At 44.0% G+C, this 26,667-nt stretch overlaps 1 protein-coding gene across 3 annotated transcripts in view; it reads left to right on the forward strand.

The window, feature by feature from the left end:
• The window catches only part of FAM135B (family with sequence similarity 135 member B), a 256,371-nt gene that overhangs the window by 18,281 nt on the left and 211,423 nt on the right, over positions 1-26,667 (forward strand). The window lies entirely within an intron of this gene.

Consider the following 26,667-nt stretch of genomic DNA (forward strand, 5'->3'; position numbering starts at 1 on the left):
CCAGGGGAGAAATATCAGGGGATATTTTGGTGGGAAAATTAGGTATCCAGGGATACCATTATGATTTCTGTATTATTTTAGGCAGGGACTTCAGAATGCTTTATAATTTAGAACTAAGAATAAACCTGGATTTCATTTGATTTCTACATCCAGAAAATATTACTGGGTACTTACCCTGGGTCAAGTCCAGGGCTGAGGATTCAAAGACACAATCATTATCATCCCAATAGCTAATATTGATTGAACTTATTTAGCAGGCATTGTGATAAGCACTTTTCATACATTATTGTTTTTAATCTGCAAGGTGCTCTACTCTAGGATTCCATTAGGATTTTATTCTGCACACACCCAAGGGTGGGGCACTTGTTAGAGTACAGAATGCTATGGTCGCTTTAGGCTTATCTCTATACATTATTTTAGTAATTTGGAGAAGCTGAAGGTCACAGCTTCAGTAGATGGAAGCCGTAGATTTAGAGGTACCTTTAAACACATGTTGAATGCCTGATAGCTCTCTGGGTTTCAAGTTATGGGGGAGGAGGCAGATGATTAATAATTTGAAAGTAATTTACTAATTGCTGTAAGAAAATCAGCCATGGGGTGCTGTCTGGAATTCAAAGGAGGGAGGAGCTATCAAGGAAGACTGTAGAGGAGGTGAGCCAGCCTTGGTAGACTAGCTTTATGTCTCCAACTAGTGGGAAACAGTATTCCACATCAGAAGAACCTGTGCAAAGACAAGTTCCTGTGGAAAGAAGGGTTTTTTAGGGTACTTGCTAATGGACCCATTAGAATGATTGGGACTCAGAGAGCATGTGGTGATGAGGAGGTGTTAGGAGATGAGAATGATAAGGTATGTGGGCTCTGAGATGAAAGAGCTGTTATGGCAGTGGGTTGGGATTTTACCCTGTTGGAGAATGTATTATATATAGTTGTGTGTCAGCAAAAACTGGGTTTAGCTGTGACAATAGACACCTAATGACAGTAAGTTATCCAAATGGAGTTTTATGTAATGACATCTGGCTTCTACCACTGGTTGCAGGAAGACATCAAGGACACAGCTTGATGTTCTGCCCAATTTCCTGCTCTGCCATCTTTAGCACGCAACTTGCTTTTTCAGATTCATGGTGGTGGGGTCTTTTCTCTAACATCAGGCATGGTGTCCGTATTTCAGATGTGTAGGAAGCAGGAAGGGGGAAGAGTGAAAGACTCCTGTCACCAGGTCTCTCTCTTTTGTCAGAAAACAATTGCTTTCTCATAATCCCATCCAACAGGCTTCCACTAACATCTGCTTGGTCTGAACTAGGTCTTGTGACCCCTACTGATGAAAAGGGTGTCTGTAGAGTGCTTATTATTGTGGTATGTGACTGAGCCAGATAATGCCAAAATTCCATTTAGAGAGAAAAGGAAGTTTTTTTTTTTTTTTTGGATAACAAATGAGAAAGCGCCTGCCATTAGGAGTGACGTCATCAGCTTAGGTTTACAGAGATGGCTTTGGCAGCTGTCAAGTGGCAGACCTTGCAACCGTGACCATCAAGTAGGGCTCAAGTGAAGAAACAGGGAGAAAAACGAGGATAATAGGATAGAAGAGAGGAAGTCCGTGGTGATGTAGAAGCCACATGAAGGAGCGCTTTACCCTGAGTGGGGCAAGGTCTGGGTAGGAGTTCCCAGAGGATGTGATGATGGGAGGGATTGAAGGAAGAATGTGGGTTGGTGACAAAGAAATAAGCACAAGCAAGACAGCTTGGAGGAAAGAGGAACAGCCCACATTAATGATGGGGATTTCACTCTGGCTTAAGAGCCTCCTGCCTGTCAGGAGCTGTTTATCTCATGTAAAAACTGTGTAAGGAGAGCTTCTAGGATGCCTGAAAACACACGCTTAGCACAGGAGTCTCTAAGTTCAGAGAATTCCAAAACAAGGCACCCCCATCTGATACCCAGACTTCTCCCAGTCCAGATTCAGTCTCCCCAGCAGGAGTCATTTTACAATAGGCAATATTGTTTAGCGATAGAGTTCACATCATTATCTGTTTCCAGGGAAACAGACTTAGAAAGCTTAACCAGTGGTCAGATTCCTAACATAGGAAGGGAGAGATTTGCTAACCTGTTGCTCAGAGCCCTTTAATTTGTGAGTTGTTGAAAAGCCCTTGGAAGGGTTTTTTGGTAGTGGATACCTTGATCAGATTTTCTGTTTAGAAATGACTTCTGGACTCAGTGGTGGATTAATGAGATAGGACCATGACGGTCCTGCATAACTACATGGGAGGCTTGTTGTTTATGGAATATTTTATTTTTGGCTGTGCTGGGTCCTCCTTGCTGTGCAGGCTGTCTCTGGTTGTGGCAATCGGGGGCTAGTCTCCAGTTGCAGTGTTCGGGCTTCTCACTGTGGTGGCTTCTCTTGCTGTGGAACAGGGACTCTGGGCACCCAGGCTTCAGTACTTACGACTCCCAGGCTCTGGAGCGTGGGCTCAGTAGTTACGATGCATGGGCTTAGTTGCTCTGCAGCACGTGGGATCAGGGATTGACCCTGTGTCCCCAGTATTGGCATGCAAATTCTTTCCCACCTAGCCACAAGGGAAGCCTTGTTTGTTTATTTTTAATGGGCTTTATTTTTAGAGCAGTTTTAAGTTCGTGGAAGAATTGCGTTCTCCTGTATTCCCTGCCCCCACACGTACACAGCTTCCCCTACCATCTCCATCCTGTACTACAGCGGTAGGTCAGGTACAACTGGTAAACCTACATTGACACATTCTTGCCACCGCGAGTCCACATTTTACATCAGGGCTCACTCTTGATGTTGTGCATTTGGAAACATTTGTAATGACGTGTATCAAATTCATTGTGACATGACAAAATACCATTTTACAGTCATGCAGAGTGTTTCCACTGCCCTAGGAATTCTCCACTTCGGCCTGTTTGTCCATCTCTTTCACTAACTCCTGGCAACTGACCTGTTAACTGTCTCTAGTTTTGACTTTTTCCTGAATGTCATATAGTTGGAATCACACAGTCTGTGGCCTTCTCAGATTGGCTTCTTTCACCTATTCATATACGTTTAAGCTTTCTCCATGTCTTTTGACGACTTGATAGTTCTGTGTTAGTGCTGAATAATATTCCGTGTTCTGGATGTACCATGCTTTCTGTATTTATTCACCTACTGAAGGGCATCCTGGTTGATTATGGTTTTGGTAATTATGAATAAAATGGTAAACATCAGTGTGTAGGTTTTCGTGTGGGCGTTAAGGTTTCAACTCATTGGGTAAGTAGCGAGAAGCAGGATTGCTGAATCATATGGTAAGAGTGTGTTTTGTTTCATAAACTACTGCCAATCTTCCGAAGTGACTGTTCCATTTTGCATTCCCACCGGCAGCAAATGATAGTGCCTATTGCTGCATTTCCTCATCCTCATTTTGCATTTTCAGGGTTTTGTTTTCCTGGTTAAAAATGATGGGTCAGTGGAGACAGAGCAGGCAGATTCTAGAACTACCGCGGATTTCACGTCGAAAGATCTTGGTGATGGGTTGGCCTTGGGTGTTACAGAAGTGTGTTGAATCTTGGATGACTCTAGGGTTTTAGTTTGGGCGACAGGATGAACAGTGATGCTACTTGCAAACACAGAAAAGTGAAGGACCAAGACAAGCTTTCACAACCACAATCTGGCGTCTTGGTACGAGATATCCATAGAGTGTGTGGATGTTTGGAGAGATCTGGGTTGGTGATAGAACTACAAGTGTTATTGGCATGAAGATTGTAGTTAAATTCATGAGATCTGATGTGACTCCCTAGTTAGAGCATTTTGGATTCTTTCCTGTAGAAAGAGAAAAGACGAGGACAGGAGAAAGAAGTATGGATGGTACAGAAATCAGCTTCACTTGGGGTCTGGAGAGAAAGGCAAGCTCACAGCAAACAACATAGTATCTTCCCGGAACTTTGGAGCCCGGCAGAGCAGATACGGAACTGGATTATCCAGTTATTTCTGGCTCCCTGTTATCCTTAGGAAACATAAGTTGTAGCTTTCAAAAGATATTTTTGGATTTATTTTTGGTTAATCTGGAAGCAAAAAGAGCAAATATTACACAGTTTGGTAACAGCACAAGGTGGTACCAGGTCTGGTCCCAAAGTGAGTATGTAAACTATTTTATTCATTTCTTGTTGACAAATGTTTCTTGCCACTTACTCTGGGATGGAGACCATGGGAAGAGAAGGCAAACAAACTGGACCACATGCTCAGTCTTCTGAGCCTCAGATCCAGTGGAGGGAGTCAAAATACAAAAATAAATAAATTTAATGGGAAGTAAAAGCAGCAAAATAAAAGATGACAAGTGGGTCAGATCGAGGGGTCGGGGACACTGTCTGGTGTCAGATCATTTGAACGGAGACTTCAGTCAAGTCAGGGATGCTCAGGATGACATCTTCAGAGCCCTATCTAGATTGTCAACAGGTTTGCATGGCTTAGAGCAGGAATAACACAGACATGAAACTTGCAGAAGCAGAAATCTGTGCTGGGGTCCCATCAGGTGCTGGTCTCTGCACTCACCACTTGACCTTTTCTCATTTGTCTCTTAGAGCCACGTGAGAGAGGCAGTCTTATTATTCTCATTTTGGAGGAGAGAAATTGAGGCTCAGAAAAGGAATAATTGGCCCAAGATCACACAGTTAATGAATGAGATGAGGAGAATGATACTTGGGAGTCTGTCTGCCTTCAAGGTTCGCACTCTTTGTTCATCTATACCATCCTCCACACATGGCCCTGACCATACCATCCACAGCATATTCCACAAGCAATTTTCAACTCTCTCTGCACTGGAAAGAAGGCACCAGGGCTATATTTGTTTTCTGTTGTCTGTCTGACTCTTTAAAATGATTTCACAATCCTCATATAGAATCACTGAATCTATTTAAAGTTTTGCTCAAGACGAGTTGATAAAGTCAAATAAAACATGAAACACTGATCTTTATGTAATGTGCATAGCAAATCTGTTCCAAGGCACTCCTTGCAGTGTTGCAGTCCCCAGGGCTAGCTTGTGTTTGAGAGAGCTCATTCTGTTTATAATTTTATGCACATTTACACAATGCTCAGCCTGAATTAAAACAATAAAATTACAGTTGAATAGAAAAATTCACGATCTCTCTCTTTCTGACTTTGGTATATAAAAAAGGAGCAACCCAAATACTATCAGTTCGTCAACAATAATTCTGTTCCTGTTTGTTTTCATTGTTGTTTCTTAACTGCTGCGATGATGACTGAGCTCCTGGTTGTGTGCTCATGAATTACCAGTGCACCATTCCCGTTGGCAGCAAGTAGCTGCCTTCAGTATCCAGAGAGTCTTTCAGTTCAGTTCAATTGCTCAGTCATGTCTGACTCTTTGCAACCCCATGAATCCCAGCATGCCAGGCCTCCCTGTCCATCACCAACACCCGGAGTTTAGGAAACTGCTTTAAAAGACATGAGGCTGAATCTGGTTGGAGCAATGACTTTTCTTTTTTTTTAATTTTTAAATATTTATTTGTTAGTTATTTATGGCTATGCTGGGTCTTCACTGCTGCATGAGGGTCTCTCTAGTTGTGGCAAGTGGGGGCTACTCTCTGGTTGGTGGTGTGCAGGCTTCTCATTGCAGTGACTTCTCTCGTTGCAGAGCATGGGGTTTAGGGTGAGCTGGTTTCAGTGGTTGGAGGACTCGGACTCAGCAGTTGGCAGCTCTTGGGCTCTAGAGCTCAGGCTCCACAGCTTGTGGAATCTTCCAGGGATTGAAACTGTGTCCCTTGGATTGGCTGGTGGATTCTTTACCTCTGAGACATGGGGGAAGTCTAGAGCACTGATGTTCTCATCTTTTTATTACCATTTCAAGAATGACTGTCTTTTAGCAGTTAGAAAGAAAATGGTTATAAGAGTTTAGGACTCCCCAAGGTATTCATTTCCATGTGGAATATGGGATCTGTGGTGGAAAGGAGCCAGACAAGAGTCTGGAGAATTTTTGGAGACTATCCTAGAGGGTCATGTAAGGCACATCAAGGATGGTATGCCTTATCCTGTGGGCATCATGGATCCTTAAAGGACTTTTGAGCAAAGAATGACATGAAAAGAGTTTAGAACTTTTTATAGATTGTTCTGTGGCAATGAGGATGTGGCTATAGGCTAGGTCAGGTTGGATATAAATAAGGTCAGTACTTTTGATTCTTAACACTTAGTTTCAGATTCGTTGACTAGAAGCTTCTGTCTCTCATGATTAATACAAAGCTGTAATTAGTCATGAGAAAAGCTGATCACATGATCACAGTCTTATGTGGAACAAAAGGTGAAATCATTTCAAGCAGAGAAGAATTTAATTACTTTCAGCTTATTCTGATTTTTCCAAAATGTAATAATTCATATTAACAGCTGTGCTTCTGACTAGAGTTCCTGATGAGCGCATGCTCTTCAAGGGACTCACAGGATCAAATGACCTCTGGATAAAATGTGCTCCACCCCTTTGTCTTTAAGGAGGGTGCCGGGTGACAGGAGTTAGTGTAGCTGCTTTAACAAAGCAGTCAGCAAAGACAAACCTGGACATCTGCACCCGGTAGCATCCAGGCTTGAATGCACGGCTCTCTCAGGCTGCTCTAGAGCTGTCCAGGGTTCTGAAAGACACCCCCGGCCCTTCCACTTTAAACCATCATCTCTAAAACTAAGCTTGGTTCTTAACTTTGCCTAGGGAAGTCTTCAAAACCTTCTTAATCTGCTCTTCCTTCCTACTGGAACTTGAAACATTCAAAATCTTCCAAATCACCACCTTCCTGGAGTTAGCCACCATTTTCCCTCACCTCTGGGGGGAGATCCACCTCTCCTCCTCACTGCTTCTACTGCTAAGTCACTTCAGTCGTGTCCGACTCTGTGCGACCCCATAGACGGCAGCCCACCAGGCTCCCCCGTCCCTGGGATTCTCCAGGCAAGAACAATGGAGTGGGTTGCCATTTCCTTCTCCAATGCATGACAGTGAAAAGTGAAAGTGAAGTCACTCAGTTGTGTCCGACCCTCAGCGACCCCATGGACTGCAGCCTACCAGGCCCCTCAGCCCATGGGATTTTCCAGGCAAGAGTACTGGAGTGGGGTGCCAGTGCCTTCTCCGCTCCTCCTCACTAGGCAAACAAAATGAAACCCTAACAAGGTGGGCACTTTCCCTGTGAACGACTCTGTTCTCAGTGTCACTCCATTTGTGCACATCCTTCCCTGGAAAGCATAGACCTTCTTTGAAGGTTAAACAACCCCATTTCCTCCTTCTCTGGACCTCAGCTCTCTTTCTCTCCAGAGAGAAAATGCACAGCATTTTACTTATATGGCTCTTGTAAGTATAAAGTAAGAAACTGGGTTTCTGAATGGTGACTGTTCTGCCTGGTTTCAGTGGCTTCACCCATACACAGGTCACCTGCAGGATGACAGGTGTCCAGAGAGAAAAGGAGCCTCCTGACAAGGCAGGGTGAAGTGGTGTCCTTACTTGTCCTTTCAAATTCATTTATTGTGACAATCTGGCATTTATAGGACCCAGATAGGTACATTTGTGGGTTAATATCATATTTACTTTTAATTAAACTGCCCTCAAAAGAATGCATGAGTGACTTTAAAACATCCCTACAAGAAAACTACAGGTTTAAGACAATGCTTGATAATTACAACTTGAATGAAAATCAAATAGCTTTTTCTCTGGTCATGTTACAACTTAAAAAATAGTTGATGTAATGAAATAATACCAGAAATTTGAAAATGCATTATCAAGAAGACCCTTGGAAATAGAGATGTCTGTTTCCCCATGTGCCCAGTGAGCTCTAACCTCTAGATATACTGAGACTTGAAATATTAATGAACAAAATAATATAAGTATATATAGATTATGATATGCATACGTGTGTGTGTATATGATCTTTGTTATCCGCTTGTGATGGAATGTTTAGAAAGCAGCCCATGAAAGCTGCATGTATTTTGTAGTAGGGGATACACCAGCCTCTTCCTGAGATATGCTGGTCTCTTCCCATGTATGTTTTTCAGATTTCAGCTCAGATATTATACCACTCATGGCACTTGTCCTTATGTTTTATTTATTTCTTCGGTTATTTCATTAGCCTGCATGCTCCATGTGGAAGGGGACGTGTTTGCTTTTGCTGACATCTGGGACTATAGCCCGTCCTGTGTACCCCACCACATCCTAGAGGTTGAATTAATAACTCAAAGTGTCAATGAATACATGTCAGGGCTTTTGGCATTTGCACTGCAGCTGTTATATTTTCCCAGTGAATGTTGCCATTTGAAGAGCATGCTTGAAGCTCTAGGTTAGAGACTGCCACCCAAGCTTGTTAAAAAACCAGTGTATAAAATTCACATCCCTTCTTCCCACAGTGAAATTAGGTAGCATTAGCATACTCAGAGAGGGAACTTCCCTGGTGGTTCAGCAGTTAGGGCTCTGCGCTTCCTCTGTGGGGGAAAGGGTTTAATTCCTGTTCGGGGAACTGAGGTCCTGTGTGCCAAAAAAACAAAAAGATTCAGAGAGATTACATCTGCCCATTCTAATCCCTATTTTTTTCCTGCTGTGACCCATGTCTCAAGACATACGAAGTTACATGATTAATTGAGGTATCTCTGATATTTGAAGTTCTAGGGCAGAGGGCTTTGTATCCATCTCTTGGTATCGGGATGAGTCCATTGTTCATTTGTAGTGGGTGAGCTCAGCGTTTTCTTCTTTCGTTGACACTTCTCTTCCTTCTTGCCTCCCGCACCCAGTCCCTAAGATGTGCAGGATCTTCTGTGCCATATGGATGCACCTTTCATTCTCAGGATATCCCATTAGCACCTAGGTTTTACACTAAATTAGCTGCCACCTAAGCTACTTGGGTCTGTTCAGAGAAGTGCCTGCTTACTAGTTGCTCTGTACAAATGGCCTTGTCTTCCCTTTCCCACGTCTAATCATGCTAGGTTCCATTTATCATGGAGTTTCTTAATTCTAGGAACTTGATTCCTTTTTGTTTTCCTTGGCTCGTCCTGACACAGGGGAGCAACTCTAATTGTCAATTAAAATATTTTCATATATGTATTTAATCTTAAGTTTTGGAGCTGATGAGGAGGCTTTCTTGTGAGAGCTGGCTGAATCAAATGCGAGTTGGGATCTATGCCGGAGAAATGAGGTGTGTGGTGTTTAACGGGCAACCTGAAATAGATGTGTGCATTTCAACACACAGGAAGAGGAAGAGAGGAAGGAAGAGGAGAAAGAAAGACCACCGAAGCAGTATTGCAATGAAATTTATCCCTTTGGGACTGGGAGAACTTTGTTGAGGATTTCATGTTAGGAAAATGTGCAGGCTTTCTTCTGCCCTTGGATGATGAGCCGTGAAAAGTTGAAAGCTGTTGAATCACAGAGTACAATAAAGTTATTTCTCTCACTTGATCTCCTTGACACATGTAAATAAAACTGTTAGAAGAATGGAAATCTTCCATTACTAGGTTAAAAAAAGCAAACAGGGCTTTCAAATACAAATTTCTGCAGAGTTTTGACATATGTCAGCTTCTGTAAATTCCACTGGGCTGCTGTGTCACAAAAATTTTGTTATGAACCTTTTCCGTCATCCAGAAAAATTGAAGAAAGGCATGATGCTTGCATTTTGTATACCTAGATTTGGCAGTTATTAGCATACTAGCATGTCAGTTTTATCTGCATATGAATATATGCACATTTTTCTAGATCCTTTGAAAAGCTGCAGATTTCAAGACAACATACCACAATAAATCTTAGGAAAAGATATTCTTCAGTGCAACCTGAATGACATCATCACCCTGAAGAAAATTACCATAATACCTTTCAGTGTATCCGCCATACTCATTATTCCCCAATTGTTCAAGGAAGGTGCTTGGAGTTATTTTTGGCTGTACCATTTTGCATCTCCACTAGCAGTGAATCAGAGTGCCTGTTGCTTCACATTCTCACCAGCATTTGATGTTAGTGTTCTCTGGTGTAATGGGGGTATAGTGGTAAATTACAGTTGCTTTAACTTGTGTATGGTATGTTTTCATATGCTTATTTACCATCTGTATGATGGAATTTCAGTGGAGCTATTTCAAATCCTGAAAGATGACGCTGTGAAAGTGCTGCACTCAATATGCCAGAAAATATGGAAAACTCAGCAGTGGCCACAGGACTGGAAAAGGTCAGTTTTCATTCCAATCCCAAAGAAAGCAATACCAAAGAATGCTCAAACTATGGCACAATTGTACTCATCTCACATGCTAGTAAAGTAGTGCTTAAAATTCTCCAAGCCAGGCTTCAGCAATACATGAACTGTGAACTTCCAGATGTTCAAGCTGGTTTTCGAAAAGGCAGAGGAACAAGAGATCAAATTGCCAACATCTGATGGATCATCAAAAAAGCAAGAGAGTTCCAGGAAAACATCTATTTCTGCTTTATTGACTATGCCAAAGCCTTTGACTGTGTGGATCACAATAAAGTGTGGAAAATTCTGAAAGAGATGGAAATACCAGACCACCTGACCTGCCTCTTGAGAAACCTATATGCAGGTCAGGAAGCAACAGTTAGAACTGGACATGGAACAACAGACTGGTTCCAAATAGGAGAAGAAGTACATCAAGGCTGTATATTGTCACCCTGCTTATTTAACTTGTATGCAGAGTACATCATGAGAAATGCTGGGCTGGAAGAAGCACAAGCTGGAATCAAGATTGCCGGGAGAAATATCAATAACCTCAGATATGCAGATGACACCACCCTTATGGCAGAAAGTGAAGAGGAACTAAAAAGCCTGTTGATGAAAGTGAAAGTGGAGAGTGAAAAGTTGGCTTAAAGCTCAACATTCAGAAAACTAAGATCATGGCATCCGGTCCCATCACTTCATGGCAGATAGATGGGGAAACAGTGGCTGATTTTATTTTTCTGGGCTCCAAAATCACTGCAGATGGTGATCGCAGCCATGAAATTAGATGCTTACTCCTTGGAAGGAAAGTTATGACCAACCTAGACAGCATATTAAAAAGCAGACACATTGCTTTGTCAACAAAGGTCTGTCTAGTCAAGGCTATGATTTTTCCAGTGGTCATGTATGGATGTGAAAGTTGGACTATAAAGAAAGCTGAACACCGAAGAATTGATGCTTTTGAACTGCGGTGTTGGAGAAGACTCTAGAGAGTCCCTTGGACTGCAAGGAGGTCCAACTAGTCCATCCTAAAGGATATCAGTCCTGGGTGTTCATTGGAAGGACTGATGTTGAAGCTGAACCTTCAATACTTTGGCCACCTGGTGCAAAGAACTGACTCATTTGAAAAGACCCTGATGCTGGAAATATTGAGGGCAGGAGGAGAAGGGGACGACAGAGGATGAGATGGTTGGATGGCATCATCGACTCGATGCACATGGATTTGTGTGGACTCCGGGAGTTGGTGATGGACAGGGAGGCCTGGTGTGCTGCGTTTCATGGGGTCACAAAAAGTCGGACATGACTGAATGACTGAACTGAACTGATGTTTCCTTTGGTGAGATACCTGTTAGGATCTTTGGCCCATTCTGTAATTGGGTTGTTTGTGTTCTTCTTATTGAGTTTTAGGAGCCCTTTGTATATTTTGGATACCATTCTTTTATCTGATATGTCTTTTTTATAGATATTTTAAAATCAAGTTGAGAAAGTTCTCCTAAGTGTACTGAGTTTTTGTAATGAATGGGTATTGAATTTTGTTAAGTGCTTTTTCTATGTCTAAAGTTATATTCATATGGTTTTTCTTTGTTATCTTGGGGATAGGATGAATTACATGAATTGATTTAAAAAAAATATTGAACTAGCCTTGCACGCCTGGCATAAATCCCAGTTGGTTGTGGTGTATAATTCTTTTTATGTATTGTTGAATTTAATTTGTTAATATTCTGTTGAAAGTCTTTGCTTCTATATTCGTGAAAATTATTGATCTGTAGTTTTCTTGTAATGTCTTTGTCTGGTTTTGGTTTTAGAGTAATGTGAGCTTCACAGAATAAATCAGGAAACATTCCATCTGTTTCTATCTTCTTAAAGATATTGTAGGGGATTGGTATAATTTCTTCCTTAAATTTCCAGCCTGGCTGTTGAAAAAAGAAAAAAAAAATACATGCACACATACCAGTTAAAGAATTTAGCCTCAATCAGAGACAGTAACGTGTCTTGCTGACACTAGCAAGTTGTATTATGTAGTTAGATCCTGAACTTTGATAACTATATGAGTGTGATCTATCAGAGTCCTTCAAATGTCTCTTCATTCGTTCATTGAGAGGAGAGGCCAGTTGTGTTACAAAAATTGTCACATACTGGAGTTGCCTGCTTTCTCGTAATGTCATTCACCTTGGTTCTCTCCCCCTTGCATTTCAGAAACACTACCAGTTAGGTCTAAGGCATTCCTGTCCAGTTGAACTTTGTGTGATGATGAAAATATCTGTATGCAACGTCCAATGTGGTATCCGTTGACCACAGGCATCTACTGAGCACTTCAACTGTGGCTAGTACAACCAATAAGGAAATGAGGTCTTACTTGTATTTAATTTATTTAAAGTAACCACGGGTATCTGGTGCTATGATATTGAGTAGCACAGATCTGGAGGGATGAATAAATTCAGATAAAATATTTCAGCTGTAATGCCTCAGGATACTTTAAATATGTTTTACAATTTTAAAGATTTTAGTTCTGTTCACCCTTAGGTGAACATCAAGGTTAAAGTGATTCACCACTAATATAAGGTAGCAGGTGGTGAATCAGACTGTGTTTTCCAAGTCCTTCTGCAGGCTTATAGAATAAGCCAGACAGAATCTTCAGCCAGTATTCAGGGAAGGCAAGAATTATGTAGAACTTTAGTGACCGAGGACTTATTTGGAGTTTGCCTTTTGATAGATTTTTGGAAAACCACCAGGAAGAATCCTGTTTCACTGTCTTTATTTCTGGGATTGTCTTCCGTTCTTCACACTTTGTCACACCTCCTTAATACATATTTCCATGTGATAATTGGCAGTGTTTCATCCATGACACAACTGCCTGATCCTGAATCATCAGAGCAAGGCTTATATAAATTTGCCAACCATACTTATTAAGAAAGAAAAAGGAACTTATCAACAGGGATTGATGCAAAAATGATATCTCATCTCTCGAACTAAACTTAAACACAACATCCCAGCCCTACATTCTTGTTAACTAGTAGCTTTAAAGGGATTTCCCAGGGGGCACTAGTGGTAAAGAACCTGCCCGCCAACGCAGGAGACGTCAGAGACATAAGTTCAATCCCTGGGTTGGGAAGATCCCCTGGAGGAGAGTATGGCAGCTCACTCCGGTATTCTTACCTGGAGAATCCCATGGAGCCTAGTGGACTACAGTCCATGGGGTTGCAAAGAGTCGGACATGACTGAAGTGGCTTAGCACAGTAGCTTTAAAAACAGAAAAGTTTCTTAACCTAGTCTAGTTGCATTGGCACAGATATGTTAATTTTTTCAGTTTTTAAAAAGTTTTTATAGAATTTGTTGCAATATTGCTTCTGTTTTATGGTTTTTGTTTTTCTGGCCAAGAGGCATGTGGTATCTTAGCTCCCTGACCAGAGATTGAATCTGCTTCCCCTGCATTGAAAGGCAAAGCCTTAACCACTGGACCACCAGGGAAGTCCTCTAGATATATTAATTTGCCATTACCTCTCATTCCCTAAGGCACAATTTCTTTCTTCTTTTAGGTTTTTGATTCAGTTGTTCAGCCATTATTTCCCATTATTTTTCAAGCAAACCTTACATGAACAACTTCTAGTACCGGACACCAGCTCTTCCACCTGAAGCCTGGTGGGCATTCTGGCGGCTCCCTCCAAGCTGTGAATCTTGCACACTCTAGACTCACCTGCCCACCTGATCATGCTGCTTTTTGTGAGATCTTAGTTCCTCCTAGTGCCTATTCATGGGCCTTTCCAGTCATCCGCAGGTGTACCTTATCTCAGCCTAGCATTGACCCAGTTTCACTCCTGACCGAGATTCTGACCTGCTCTCTTTAACTGGGTCACAGCACAGCTCTCTTACTGACTTTGACCTGTCATAGTTTCTGTGCTAGAAAAGAGGTGTTAAGAGCGGGGACAAGCTTTACTTCCTCCCTGCCAAGTGAACAGGACTGAGCAGGAGGCTAGGTGCACTGCCAGACTCGGGAGAGAGGTCAGAGGCTTTGGCTGTTGGCAGAGCTGGGCTCCCTTCCATTGGCAGAACTTGAGTGATGACATCCAGATGGGACTTGGAGGGTGGAGATTGCATTTGTTGATGGTTCCAACGGACTCACGAGCATGCAAAAGGAGTTCAGAGATGCAGCTCAACAGAGAGGAGGAACGGGGTCTCAGAGTGAAAAGGACAAGGAATCTGGGATGGGACAGCCTTGAGTTCCTCTGGGAACCCCGCCTCTTATCATGTAATCTGAAGGCAAAGTCCTTGACCTTGTGTAACCTCGATGACTGCATCTATAAATTGGGGATCCGACTAATCCCTCACAGAAAAGTGAAGATCACATGAGATGATGTGTTGGAAAGACCTTAGTGTGGGGCCAGGTACAGAGCTGGTGCTCCCTAACCACTTACTAGTAAAGGATCACCAAGGGTAATTGACAGATGGCATTTGGCTTCCCAGGTGGCGCTAGTCGTCAAGAATCCTCCTGCCAATGTGGGAGGCACAGGAGATGTGGGTTCGATCCCCCAGTTGGGAAGATCCTCTGGAGAGGGAAATGGCAACCCATTTCAGTATTCTTGCCTGAAAAATTCCAAGTGCAGAGGAGCCTGACAGGCTACCGTCCATGGGGCCGCAAAGAGTTGGACATGACTGAGCAGCTAAACAGTGAGTGAAATTTGGGTGTAAAACGCCTGATATATACAACTTCCATCAATGTTCCTCCCTTCCTTTCCCCACTTCAGGACTCCCCAAATAGTGCCCTGATGTTTACTTGGAAGCTCGGCTTATGCATACGTTTCTGCATTCAAACTTGACAGTCTGCTTTCTGAAACAGCAGCCTCTAATTTTCTTAATTGCAAAATTGCCCCGAAGCCTGTATTCCAGCTTGTTGCTGTTCCCTTATTAATTGTTCTTTAAACAATGAGTCCAGCCAATAATAGTTTTCCCCAACTTCGGAATGTGTTTTTCTGCAGTAACTGAAGTGTGGTACTATGGCCGGGTACTTCCGAGTGCCAGGTACAAAAGAAAGGCAGTTTCTGCTATTTTAACTGCTGTATCCAGGGCCCTTGAAGCGGGTGTGATGCTGCCTAGGCACCGGATGCAGTGGTCCAAAGTGTTTGGAGGCATTTTCCACGAGAACTTGTTTTTCTAGCATTCTGGGCAGCAGGCCCACTCCATCCAGCCCCAAGGGTTTCTGTTGGGGTGAAGGCTCTGCCTTCACCTGAAGGTCCTGAAAGGCTTCCATTCTGTGTTTTTCCATCTCGGAATTGCAGTGTAGTTTCAGCAAACCTCCCATCTCCCTTCCCTCCTTTCTCAGGGCACCACAGCCTGAATTCTAAGGCGAACTCTTCAAGTCTTTAGAAGACCCCGGACAGGGGTATCCCTGAGGCCAGAGGGCTCAGAGGTGCAAGTGGGAGTCTTGCCCTGGGGGTGCCTTGTGTGTCCTGTGGGGGCAGGCTGTTGAGAAGTTTGGATCTGAGAGTGGGGCTACTTGATGAGCCAGTGGCTCAGGCGGTAAAGAATCTGCCTGCAGTGGAGGAGACCCAGGTTTGATACCTAAGCAGGAAGATCCCTGGAGAAGGATATGGCAACCTGCTCCAGTATTCTTGCCTGGAGAATCCCATGGACAGAGGAGCCTGGTGGGCTACAGTCCATGGGGTCACAAAGACTTGGACACAACTGAGTGACTCACACTTTCACTTTCACCCTGGGGACTAAACCCAGCAGACCAAGGAGGTGTCCTGCTCAGGAGGAAAGAGGAGGCCTCCTGAGCTTCGTGAACCCCTCTGCGTGGTGCTGATGCTTCAGCACCTCACCGTCCATGCTGCTCTGCCGATTTCTGACATTAAGGATGGCGTTCGCTTCAGTGTGTCACTGTCACTGTCCGGTGAGGCTTGGCACGTGGTTTTGATAGTCAAATAATACCTGATGAAGGGACGAGCGAGTCCAGCTACATCAGCTCCTTGAGTCTCTTTCTCCTTGTCTGTGAAAGTAAGTGGTAAGTGCTTGAAAGTGAATGTGAAAGTCGCTCGGTCATGTCCAACTCTTTGCAACCCCATGGACTATACAGTCCAGGGGATTCTCCAGGCCAGAATACTGGAGTGGGTAGCGATTCCCTCCTCCAGGGGATCTTCCCAACCCAGGGATTGACCCCAGGTCTCCTGCATTGCAGGTGGATTCTTTACCAGCTGAGCCACAAGGGAAGCCTGGTAAGTACTCATGCTCTTAATTTTAGGGAAGATTAAATGAGGTCAGGCAGTTTCAGGATTTCCCATCAAAACTTCTATTTTCCATTGCCCAACGTTGTTGTTTAGTCGCAAAGCTGTGTCCGACTCTGCGAGTCCATGGACTGTAGCCTGCCAGGTTGCTCTGTCCATGGGATTTCCCAGGCAAGAATACTGGAGTGGGTTGCCATGTCCTTCTCCAGGGGATCTTCCTGGATCAGGGATTGAATCTGCATCTCTTGCATTGGCAGGCGGATTCTTTACCACTGAGCCACCTGCAAAACCCCTCACTGTCCAATACCTGTTGATTATTGCTCTTGTTGTTGCTATGATCTCCCCTCAGAGCCTCTTGACCAGTGGGCTTTTCTTTCTATCTTAAAATGTAAGATGGTTCCCTTTCCATGGGACCCTTCTACTTAGAATTAATTGCAGACTCAAGGGCCCTTCTCCAGAAATGTCCCTCCATTCTGCCACATCTCAGATTACCATCCTTTGTCTCCTTCTCTTTATTAGCTCCAGAGGTGCCCAGACAGGCTGCTTCCTTTTTCTCCCAAGCCTCTTCCCAAACTCCTGCTCTGTTAAAGGACCCTAGAGCTTCAGGGCGCGCGATGCTCCGGGAACCAGGCAGGGTGAAGCACGCCGTGTCCTCTGCCTCAGTTTACACGGAGGAGCTCAGGCAGGGACTGTGCCTCCAGGAGGTGGTGGATCTGGGATTCTGTGCTTTTCTCACTTCATTTTGGTTTCGTAAGTTGTGATAACAGATCTTCGCTCTATCTGAGAAGCCTGACATCGCATTTTCCATTATAATCCTCTCATCCTCTCTGAATTCTCGGGTTCAGCTGTCTCTCCTTCTCTAACTGGCTGGGCCTGTGTTTCCTCTCTGATCCCCTGCACTGCGTGGGTTCTCTCTTGATTTCTGATTATTTGATAGTCGGCCTTTTCACCCTCTTAGATTTTCAGGAATTTGAAGGTAGCAATGCCCTCTTTTCTGTTTCTTCGTATTCCAACCTGATGAAGGATGTACTAAATCGGTGCTTTTTGACCAAAAGTTCAGGAGCAGATCCTATTCCTAGGACTTGAAAATCTTCAGCTGTTTTCTGACACACAACTAGGTGCTTGTGGATAATTTCCACAAATAGTTTCTTGTGACTTCTTACTCTCTCATTTAACAATGTGATGTGAATAGTCTACCAGTAGTTAATTTTGGGGTGAGTATATAGAACAAACTTTATCTTTTGATTGATTGTTGTATATTGATTTATTAATTGATCAATTGCTTTTATTTTTGGCCACACCGGGTCTTCGTTACTGCCCGCGGGCTTTCTCTAGGTGGGGTGAGTGGGGGCTACTCTTCACTGCGGTGCTCAGGCTTCTCATCGCGGTGGCTTCTGTTACTGCAGAGCACCAGCCCTAGAGCGTGGGCTCGGTAGTTGGGGCGCATGGGTTTAGTGGCCCCACAGCATGTGGGATCTTCCTGGAGCAGGGATGGAGCCCATGTCCCCTGCATTGACATGCAGATTCTTAACCACTGGACCACCAGGGAAGTCCTAGAGCAAACTTTGGATCCCAGTGACTCAGAACCCTTGGAGAGGCTGTAGGTGAAATTCTCAGGCAGGCTGGACCAGGCAGTGGCTTTGCCTAACCTGGGCCTGTGTCCAGATGTGCTCTGACTCCTCCTCCTCCTCCTTCTTCTGCGTCTTGACCACCTTGCTTCTTTACATCGCATGCTGGTCCTTGCTAGGTGGATAGCTCCTTAGCATTTTCTAGGGAAGGGTGCCAACTTACTCATGAAAAGGTGCCAACTCCTTTTCAAAGAAGTTAAGTAAAAAAATTCATACAGAGGCAATGGGAGAGGAGAGCTACTTGGATTGACTCGATGGCCCTGGGTTTTCCACTGCCCACCCCTCCTGTGTCTGGAGCAGTCTTCCAGGACCCACAGGCTCTCAGGAGAAGGTTTTAAAACCCACTGCTCTGCAGTTATTCCTTGTCTCTCATTGCAAATGCACACTGAACAGTAAAACCACCTCCTTTGGAGATGACTTAGTTTATAACAGAATGCGTGTATGTGCGTGCTCAGTTATGTCTGATACTTCACGACCCCATGGGGTGTTGTCCACCAGGCTCCTCTGTCCTCCAAGTGAGGGCAAGCTAGGATACCAGAGTGAGTTGTCATTTCCTCCTCCAGGGGATCTTCCTAACCCAGGGATCAAACCTGAGTCTTCTGCATCTCCTGCATTGGTAGGTGGATTCTTTACCACTACGCCACCTGGGAAACTTACAGAAAAACACTGGGGCTTAGTCCTCACCCTCTTGAATCCTTGAAAGAACTTGAATGTGACTTCCTCTACCAAATAGGAGAGCCTTCTGCAGAACAGCAGAACCAAGAATAATTGCAAAAAGCAGTAGAACAAATGTGCTGTCCCCAAATGGCCTTTGATGCATGAGAAAGTAGAAATCAGTGGAAAGGAGAAGAAGATAATTGAAGTATTACATACATATTTATGCATTTGTTTTCTTGGTTTCTGGAAGTCTTTACATCAGATAGATATATTTAATTATTACTATTATTATTATAATTTGTGCCCATCAGGGCAGCCTTGGAAAATGAGCTCAGCTGGCCATCAAGGTGACTCAGGTTTCTGAAAGAGGACCAAGAGCTCTGTAGGGTGTGTGTCATTGGAGCAGGGTGATGGCCACATGAGTCATGCTGCTCTAGGTGGGTGGTTATGAGCACCCTGGTGGTTGAATGTGACAGCGAGAGCATCACCATTCTTGAGCATGTGCTGGATTTGAGAAGAATCAGGGAGCAGTGCCATTGTAACCATGACTTATAGAGGGATCTAGCCTGGACTTTGGTCCCAATACTGTCTCAGTTGGCTGTGACATACTCTTGGGGTCAGAACTTTATCTTTTGTTAACTAACCCTACTCATTTCATATGGAGAAGGAAATGGCAGCCCACTCCAGTATTCTTGCCTGGAGAATCCCATGGACAGAGGAGCCTGGAAGGCTATAGTCCATGGGGTCGTAAGAGTCGGGACATGACTTAGTGACTAAACCACCACAACTCATTTCATAGGGTTCACTTGAGGGTTAAATGTGGTATGTGTATCAAAATAAGGCATTTGTTAACATTTCATTTGCATATTGTAATAGGAGCTCGAGAAGCAAGAGAGAGTCTTGTCAATTCTGAAGCCGTCTTTAACTGATTTTCTGGAAACCTCACTTGTGTGCTCTGCCTTTATCATGCCACACTGCTGTTCAGTTTAGCTCCTCACTGCAGAAAGCCAAAACCTCCAAATTGAGACGAATCTCTTCTGACATTTGATTTTTACAAATCTCTTTTTACAAGTGAGAATTGATATTCCAGAGGTTGAGTGTTCTTTGGGGAACAAGGATGTGTCCCCTGAACATGGACATGTCCTGCTTCTTGGTGGGTGCTTAGTGCTGTGCAGATCTGAGTACCTTGCAGTGTCAGCCAGACTACTGTCATCTCTCAGTCATAGTAGACTTGACCCAAGGTGATGGCTTCAACTGCTGTTTAATGACAGAATTACCTGGGGGTAATGTGTTCTTGGCTTTTTTTCCCCCTTCATAGTTTAAAATAAGGGATTCACTCTGTTTTTTGAATAAAGCTTTTCTTTGCCCTCCTTAGCTAAGGTCTTCTTGGCTCATGTCATAATATGATGACTAAGGATCCAAACATCACATCTGTGTTCAAGGAAAAAGGGATGGGAAGTTCAGCCCCAACCATTCACTTCCTTTGTCAGTCCCTCTGTAACAAAAACAAAAAAATCTTTCCAGAAGCCTCATAGAATATTTCTTCTTTTATTTCATTAGCAAAGCAGGATGGCATAGCTATTTAAACTAGAGGTTAAGTCTGGGAAGGTAAATATCTGTCCTCTTTTCTCAAGGCTTTAAGGGCTTCCTAGGTGGTGTGGTGGTAAAGAATCTGCCTGTCAATGCTGGAGATCTGGGTTTGATCCCTGGATTGAGAAGATTCCCTGGAGAAGGGACTGGCAACCCACTCCAGTATTCTTGTTTGGAAAATTCCATGGACAGAGGATCCTGATGGGCTACTGTCCATGGGGTCACAAAGAGTCAGACACCGCTGAGCATGCATGCCCAAGTCTGTAGAGGCAGAGACAGGCGTGAGTGGAGAAGACTGGAAATGAACAGCTCTTGGGTTGGACAGCCGGTAGCATCTGCTATGCTGGGATTAATACCTTGGGGGTGTGAACTGGCTCGTGGGCTTTTGCCACATCCTTTTCTCCCCTCCACTTCCAGGGTTGGGTGTGTTTCACCCTCTAGGCTTGTGCTTTGGACTAAGAAGAAGGCTCCGGGTCTGTGGGAGTCTTGGGCATAGCAGCATGGCCCTGGGTTGTTATTCTCATTGGGCTTCAAACCAGACAGTCCATGGAATCTTCCATTCCTGGCTCCACTGTTTCCTGGCTGTATGCCTCTGAACAGATCATGTCCCTGATCTGTGAAATCTCAGTGATGCTTTTGTCTTCTAGCGAGGCTGTGAGGAATATATGTGATGATGAACAGAAGATGCTCTGCACAGCTCACCTGAATGCTTCACCTTCAGATAAATCAAAGAATGATAATTAATACTTATAGGATACCTTCTAGGAGCACAGCTCCATTCAAAGTGTTTTTGCAACCATTAAGTCAGTTCATCTGCAAAATAAACTCAGGAGGAAGCCTCCTTTATTACATGTTTTACAGCTGAAGGAATGGAGCACAGATGAGAAGTAACCACCTCAGGTTATCTGGGATTCCAACCAAGGTGAATTCCGGTGAATTCCAGGTGAATTCCAGACCCAGCTCCCTGGACCAATCACAATATTAAGATGACACAGAGACTTCACATTATTAACCTCTCCAGTTCCCTTTGCTCAGGATTGGAAGAGGAGATGGGAAGGCCTGAGACCTCATAATATGAGCCCTTTGACTATAGAATTCTGGGGACCCCTCTGTGTGTGTGGGAGGGTCTGGGACCTACTTAGTTGGATTTCCATCTGAGTCTGTGCAGAACTGAGGTTCAGGGTGCGGTTCTTCTTAAAAAGGACCAGATAGGCTGAGGCTGACCATGCATCACAGTCTTTCTAATTTGAGTATTGTATCAGCACAGCCTGTGCCTCCCATGATCACGCTGGTCCTTAAGGAGATTGCCAGTAAGGCATTCAACGACTTCATCATTTTCAATAATCAGAAAGCAGCCCACTCTGGCTAGCTGGGCAAGAAATTGGAGGAGTCTCTGAAGTGGTTTTTCGAGTTTCTGATTTCACAATTCTGGCATCCTGCAGGTTTCAGCTCTCCCTGACACTGAAGCCCTCGGCCTGCGTCCCTGCCAGGTCCCCGCTGCTGTTTCTGCCTGTGCTTCTGGCTTTTCCCCATCATAGCATTTTAGCTATTGTGAGAGGTGGTTCTGGAACAATATCATCAAATTCTCCTAATGCCTGAGAATGGGAGCTTTCGGAGCCTGCTGATGTTAATGGCGAAATAGCTTGAGTCCTTAATGTCTTCCTTGTGTTGTTCCATTGGTTGCAATTTCTGCTGAGTCGCTATCATTCTCCATCACAGAATTTCACAGCCACTGTGCTCATGAATTTCCTCACTTCCTTTTGCTCTGGGCATTTTTTTTTTTTTTTTTTTTAGGATGGGGGCTGTGTGGATTCAGAAGCCAAGATTCTGTTGTATTCCCCTGGGCTTCTGTGTGTAAGGAATTCCAACACCCATGCACTGTGTGGCCGCTGGTACATACTGACAGTTTTGAAAGTCAGAAATCTCATATTTTGCTTTTCCTCTGCTGAAATTAGCTGTGTGCTGGCAGAAAAGTCATCATTTGCTACTCTTCCTGAACTCAGCATAATTCATAAAATAGCAGAAAATTAAGTAAACTCCTCCATCAGGGGTCAGCAAACAATTTCTGTAAATGGGTAGATGAGTGGTCAGTCTTTTGGGTTCTTAGGCCATAGGGCTCTGTCACAACTAGTCTAAGCTGCTCTTGTAGTGAGAAAGTAGCCTTAGATATATATACGTGAATGGCTGTGACTGTGTTTTAATAATGCTGTATTTATACGGACAGGCTATAAGCATGAAATTCCCCAGACACATCTATCGTCTACTTACTCCCATTTCCAAAGGTTTCAATCTGTAAATCTGGGGGGTGTCTCAAAATAAATACCATAAATGAGGTGGCTGGTCAACTACAGAAACTTCCTCCTCACCATTGCAGAGTCTGGAGTCAGGATGGTCATGCCAGTTGGTTGGGTTCTGGTGGGATCACTCTTTGGAGCTGCAGACAGCTGACTTCTTGTTGCACGTCACCTGGTGGGAAGAGAGAGCTTTGGGTAACTCATCCTCTTGTGTGGGCACTAATCCCATTGTGGGGGCCTCACCCCCAGGACCTGAGCCAAACCTGGTTACCTCCCAAAAGCCCCACCTCCTGTAATACAGGAGACGTGGGTTCCATCCCTGGATCCAGAAGATCCTCTGGAGAAGGAAGTGGCAGCCCACTCCAGTATTCTTGCCTGGAGAATCCCATGGGCAGAGAAGCCTGGTGGGCTACAGTCCATGGAGTTGCAAAGAATCGGACACGACTGAGCATCTGACACTTTCACTTTTGCTTGGGGATTGTGCTTCAATGTATGAATCGTGAAGGGACACAGACATTCAGTGCAGACTCGGGGGATATGATATACACCATGGCTCCTCAGAAGGGGCTCAGGCCCTCAACTGTAATACCCATCTCTGAGCGATAGTGAGCTGCTTGGTCTGAGTATTACACGTGGAGAAACTCTGGCGGGAACGACGTGGTGAGGAAGGTCCAGCATGGCTCTCACTGGTGTAGTGATTAGACGAGTCCCTCTTCTCGCCCTTCCCCATGTGCCTGAGCCCCTGCCTCTCTCCTATCAGCACACACACATACCCTATGCCCCTGTGCCTGTTGTCTGCCTTCCAGTCATCTTCCGAGGTCTAACCCAGACACTTGGTTACAATCCCCTCCCCTTTCCAGATACATCTTGGCTATTCTTTTATTACCCTGTACTTTAAATTCTACATTAGAGCTTCCTTTGGTGTTCCTTTTATTTTTCCTTTGACATCTTCTGTGTGTCCCAGTTTTATTCTCCCCAAAGCTTTCCCAAAATGATTTTCCTGGCCCTTCATTTCTTTCATCTTCCCATGTCAGAGATGAGAGAAACTGGGGATGATTCAAGGAAGGGAGTGTGGCTCATATCTACACCACCCAGCTTCCCCTTCATCTTGCTAAGTGCTGATCTATGTAGAGCATCACTCTCACAACATGAACATCCTTTTCATCTTCTCTTTGATAGGGAAAACTGTGCTTCTAAAGAGCTTCAAGGGAATATGGGGGAAACACCTTTTGGTGTACATTGTAGAGAAGATGAAGGCTAGGAAGGCTTTAAAGTGATCTTGTTTTTCCAGCTGGTGCATAATTATTACCTAGGAATTGGTGGAGCTGCTCATAGGAGACCCAGACAAACCCATTACTTACAGGCTCTCCATGCTTTGGGGATGGGGGCTACCTGAAGCCAACAGATACCATCTCCCTAGGCTGAGTGCCTGGGCTAAATAGGTGCCAGACCCAGAAAGGCTAACACCTTGTCTTAACCTTACGGTCTCTCAGTGCAATGCTTCCTCCCAACTCTTTTCACAGCCTTTAGAAACGCACTTGTTTTACAGTTCAGTTCAGTTCAGTCGCTCAGTTGTGTCTGACTCTTTGCAACCCCATGGACTGCAGCACGCCAGGCCTCCCTGTCCATCACCAACTCCCGGAGTTCACTCAGACTCACGTTCATCGAGTCAGTGATGCCATCCAGCCATCTCATCCTCTGTCGTCCCCTTCTCCTCCTGCCCCAAATCCCTGTCAGCATCAGAGTCTTTTCCAATGAGTCAGTTCTTCACATCAGGTGGCCAAAGTATTGGAGTTTCAGCTTCAACATCAGTCCTTCCAATGAACACTCAGGATTCCTTTAGGATGGACTGGTTGGATCTCCTTGTAGTCAAGGGACTCTCAAGAGTCTTCTCCAACACCATAGTTCAAAAGCATCAATCCTTTGGCACTCAGCTTTTTTTATAGTCCAACTCTCACACCATACACTTGTTTTTGGCAGAGTGGAAATCTGCAGTTCAAAGATACAGTCTTAGGGAGGTTACCTGGCTTTGTGGATCACAATTAGCAGTTAGTCCATCCTGATGATTTAAATGTAAACAAAGGCAGAGCATTTCTACTACAAGTCTGATAATATGCATGAGGATTTACAGTATAAATCTGGAGACTTTGATGATTTTGTTGCAGTTGGGGGATTCTGTAGATTTTGTAGCTCACACCATAACATAAGAGAGACCCACTGAATCTTGACTTTTATCCATTGTCAACTTATTTACACAGCCTTTCAACATACATTTACTGAGCACCTACTATGAGCCAGTATAATTTTTGATCCTTGTACATTTTTTTTTGGTAGAAAATGTATTTCCCCCATTTAATAGAGATAGAAATTGAGGCTCAGAGAAATCACACACAAGGGCAAAGAGTTTGTAATTGTGGAGCTGGCATATGGATGGGCGTATCTGACTTCTGAGCCTGCATACACAACCACTATTCTTGGCCTCCCCAACAATCCAGCATGACTCAGCCCACACAACAGTTACCCACACTGAATTATGGATTCGGCTGGTTACTTGGAGACTGTGTATCCATAACAGTGACACTGCCTTGGTTGCTTCCTGCCTCTTTCCGTTCTTTCGTTCACCCATCCGTCTATCTATCCATCCACCCATCCACCCACCTACCCATCCATTCACAAGACGAATGACGCCAGACAGGAAGAAGCAGAATCAGCATTTGGATGTAGTTGGCCTGTTGTGCTTAAATATGTCTTCCTGCTTTAGTTGCCTCCTTTGTAAAATGGGGATGATAATAAAAACAACCTACCTCTTAGGTTTGTTGTGGGGATTAAATATGGTGATACATGTAAAGCTTTTAGAACAGTGGTTGGCTCTTTGTAGTTCTTGTTATAGTGTTATTATTTATTATTATTATTGCAACTACATTATACTTAATTTCATGTAACTGGCAGAAACTAAGAGAATCGGTCCCACCAACTGCTTGGGATCTATGGAGTATGAGATGCTGGTTACTTTGGCCTTCAGGGACTGACATCTGACAGCTGTGCAGACCATGGTCCCATTGTGGTTTTTGGTTTTTTGATTCATGGTCAATAGGTTGCTGAGCAAACAGGCAGAACTAAAACGTAACTGCTTGGTGGTGGTGGTGGGGGGGGTCATATTTAACTCCAAAGCACTTTAAAAGGATCTGGTACCAACAATGCTGTTTTTGTTGGGTTTGTAGCAGTCTTCTTGTTCAGTCACTTAGTTGTACCCGATTCTTTGCAACCTGGTGGACTGTAGCACACCATATTTCCCTGTCCTTCACCATCTCCCAGAGTTTGCGCAAAAAGAAGTCTTACTTCTACATTAAAATAGATCCCCAAAGGACTTCCTCTTTCTGAAGGCCATACAGTTACTACTTGTTCCCACACTTATACCTTGATTAGGCCAAACATTGATTGAAGCTCAGTCTATCATTTTAAGCTCAGTCCTTATCTGGTTTCTTTGTTGTTGTTCAGCTGCCAAGTCCTGTCTGAATCTTTGTGACCCCTTGACCTGTAGCATGCCAGGCTTCCCTGTCTTTCACCATCTCCTGGAGTGTGCTCAAACTCATGTCCATTGAGTTGGTGATGCCATCCAGCCATCACCTCCTCTGTCATCCCCTTTTCCTCCTGCCTTCAATCTCTCCTATCATCTGGTTTCTTATGTGGTTTTTTTTAAGATTTTTTTTTTGATGTGGATCATTTTTTAGTCTTTACTGAATTTGTTCCATTAGCGCTTCTGTTTTATGTTTTCATCTTTTGACTGTGAGGCATGTAGCATCTTAGCTCCCATACCAGAGATAGAATCCATATCCCCTGAACTGGAAGGTGAAGTATTAGCCACTGGACCACCAGGGAAGTCCCTGGCTTCTTAGATTTAAGTGAGATCATTCATTGACTCAACATGTTCATTGAATGTCTACTTCATGCCAAGCTTTCTGGGTGACGGCTAATAATACAAAGGTCAGAAAGGGTGGATGAAGGTCTTGTATTTGTAGAGACTACAGTCTTGTGGGGAATACAGGCTCTGTATAGGACCTGTAGTAGAGCACTGGGCACACATTAGGTCCACAGCAATGAGTTGTTCTCACCCTTGCT

This window comes from Bos indicus x Bos taurus, chromosome 14 (assembly GCF_003369695.1).
Source record: "Bos indicus x Bos taurus breed Angus x Brahman F1 hybrid chromosome 14, Bos_hybrid_MaternalHap_v2.0, whole genome shotgun sequence".
NCBI classification, from domain to species: domain Eukaryota; kingdom Metazoa; phylum Chordata; class Mammalia; order Artiodactyla; family Bovidae; genus Bos; species Bos indicus x Bos taurus.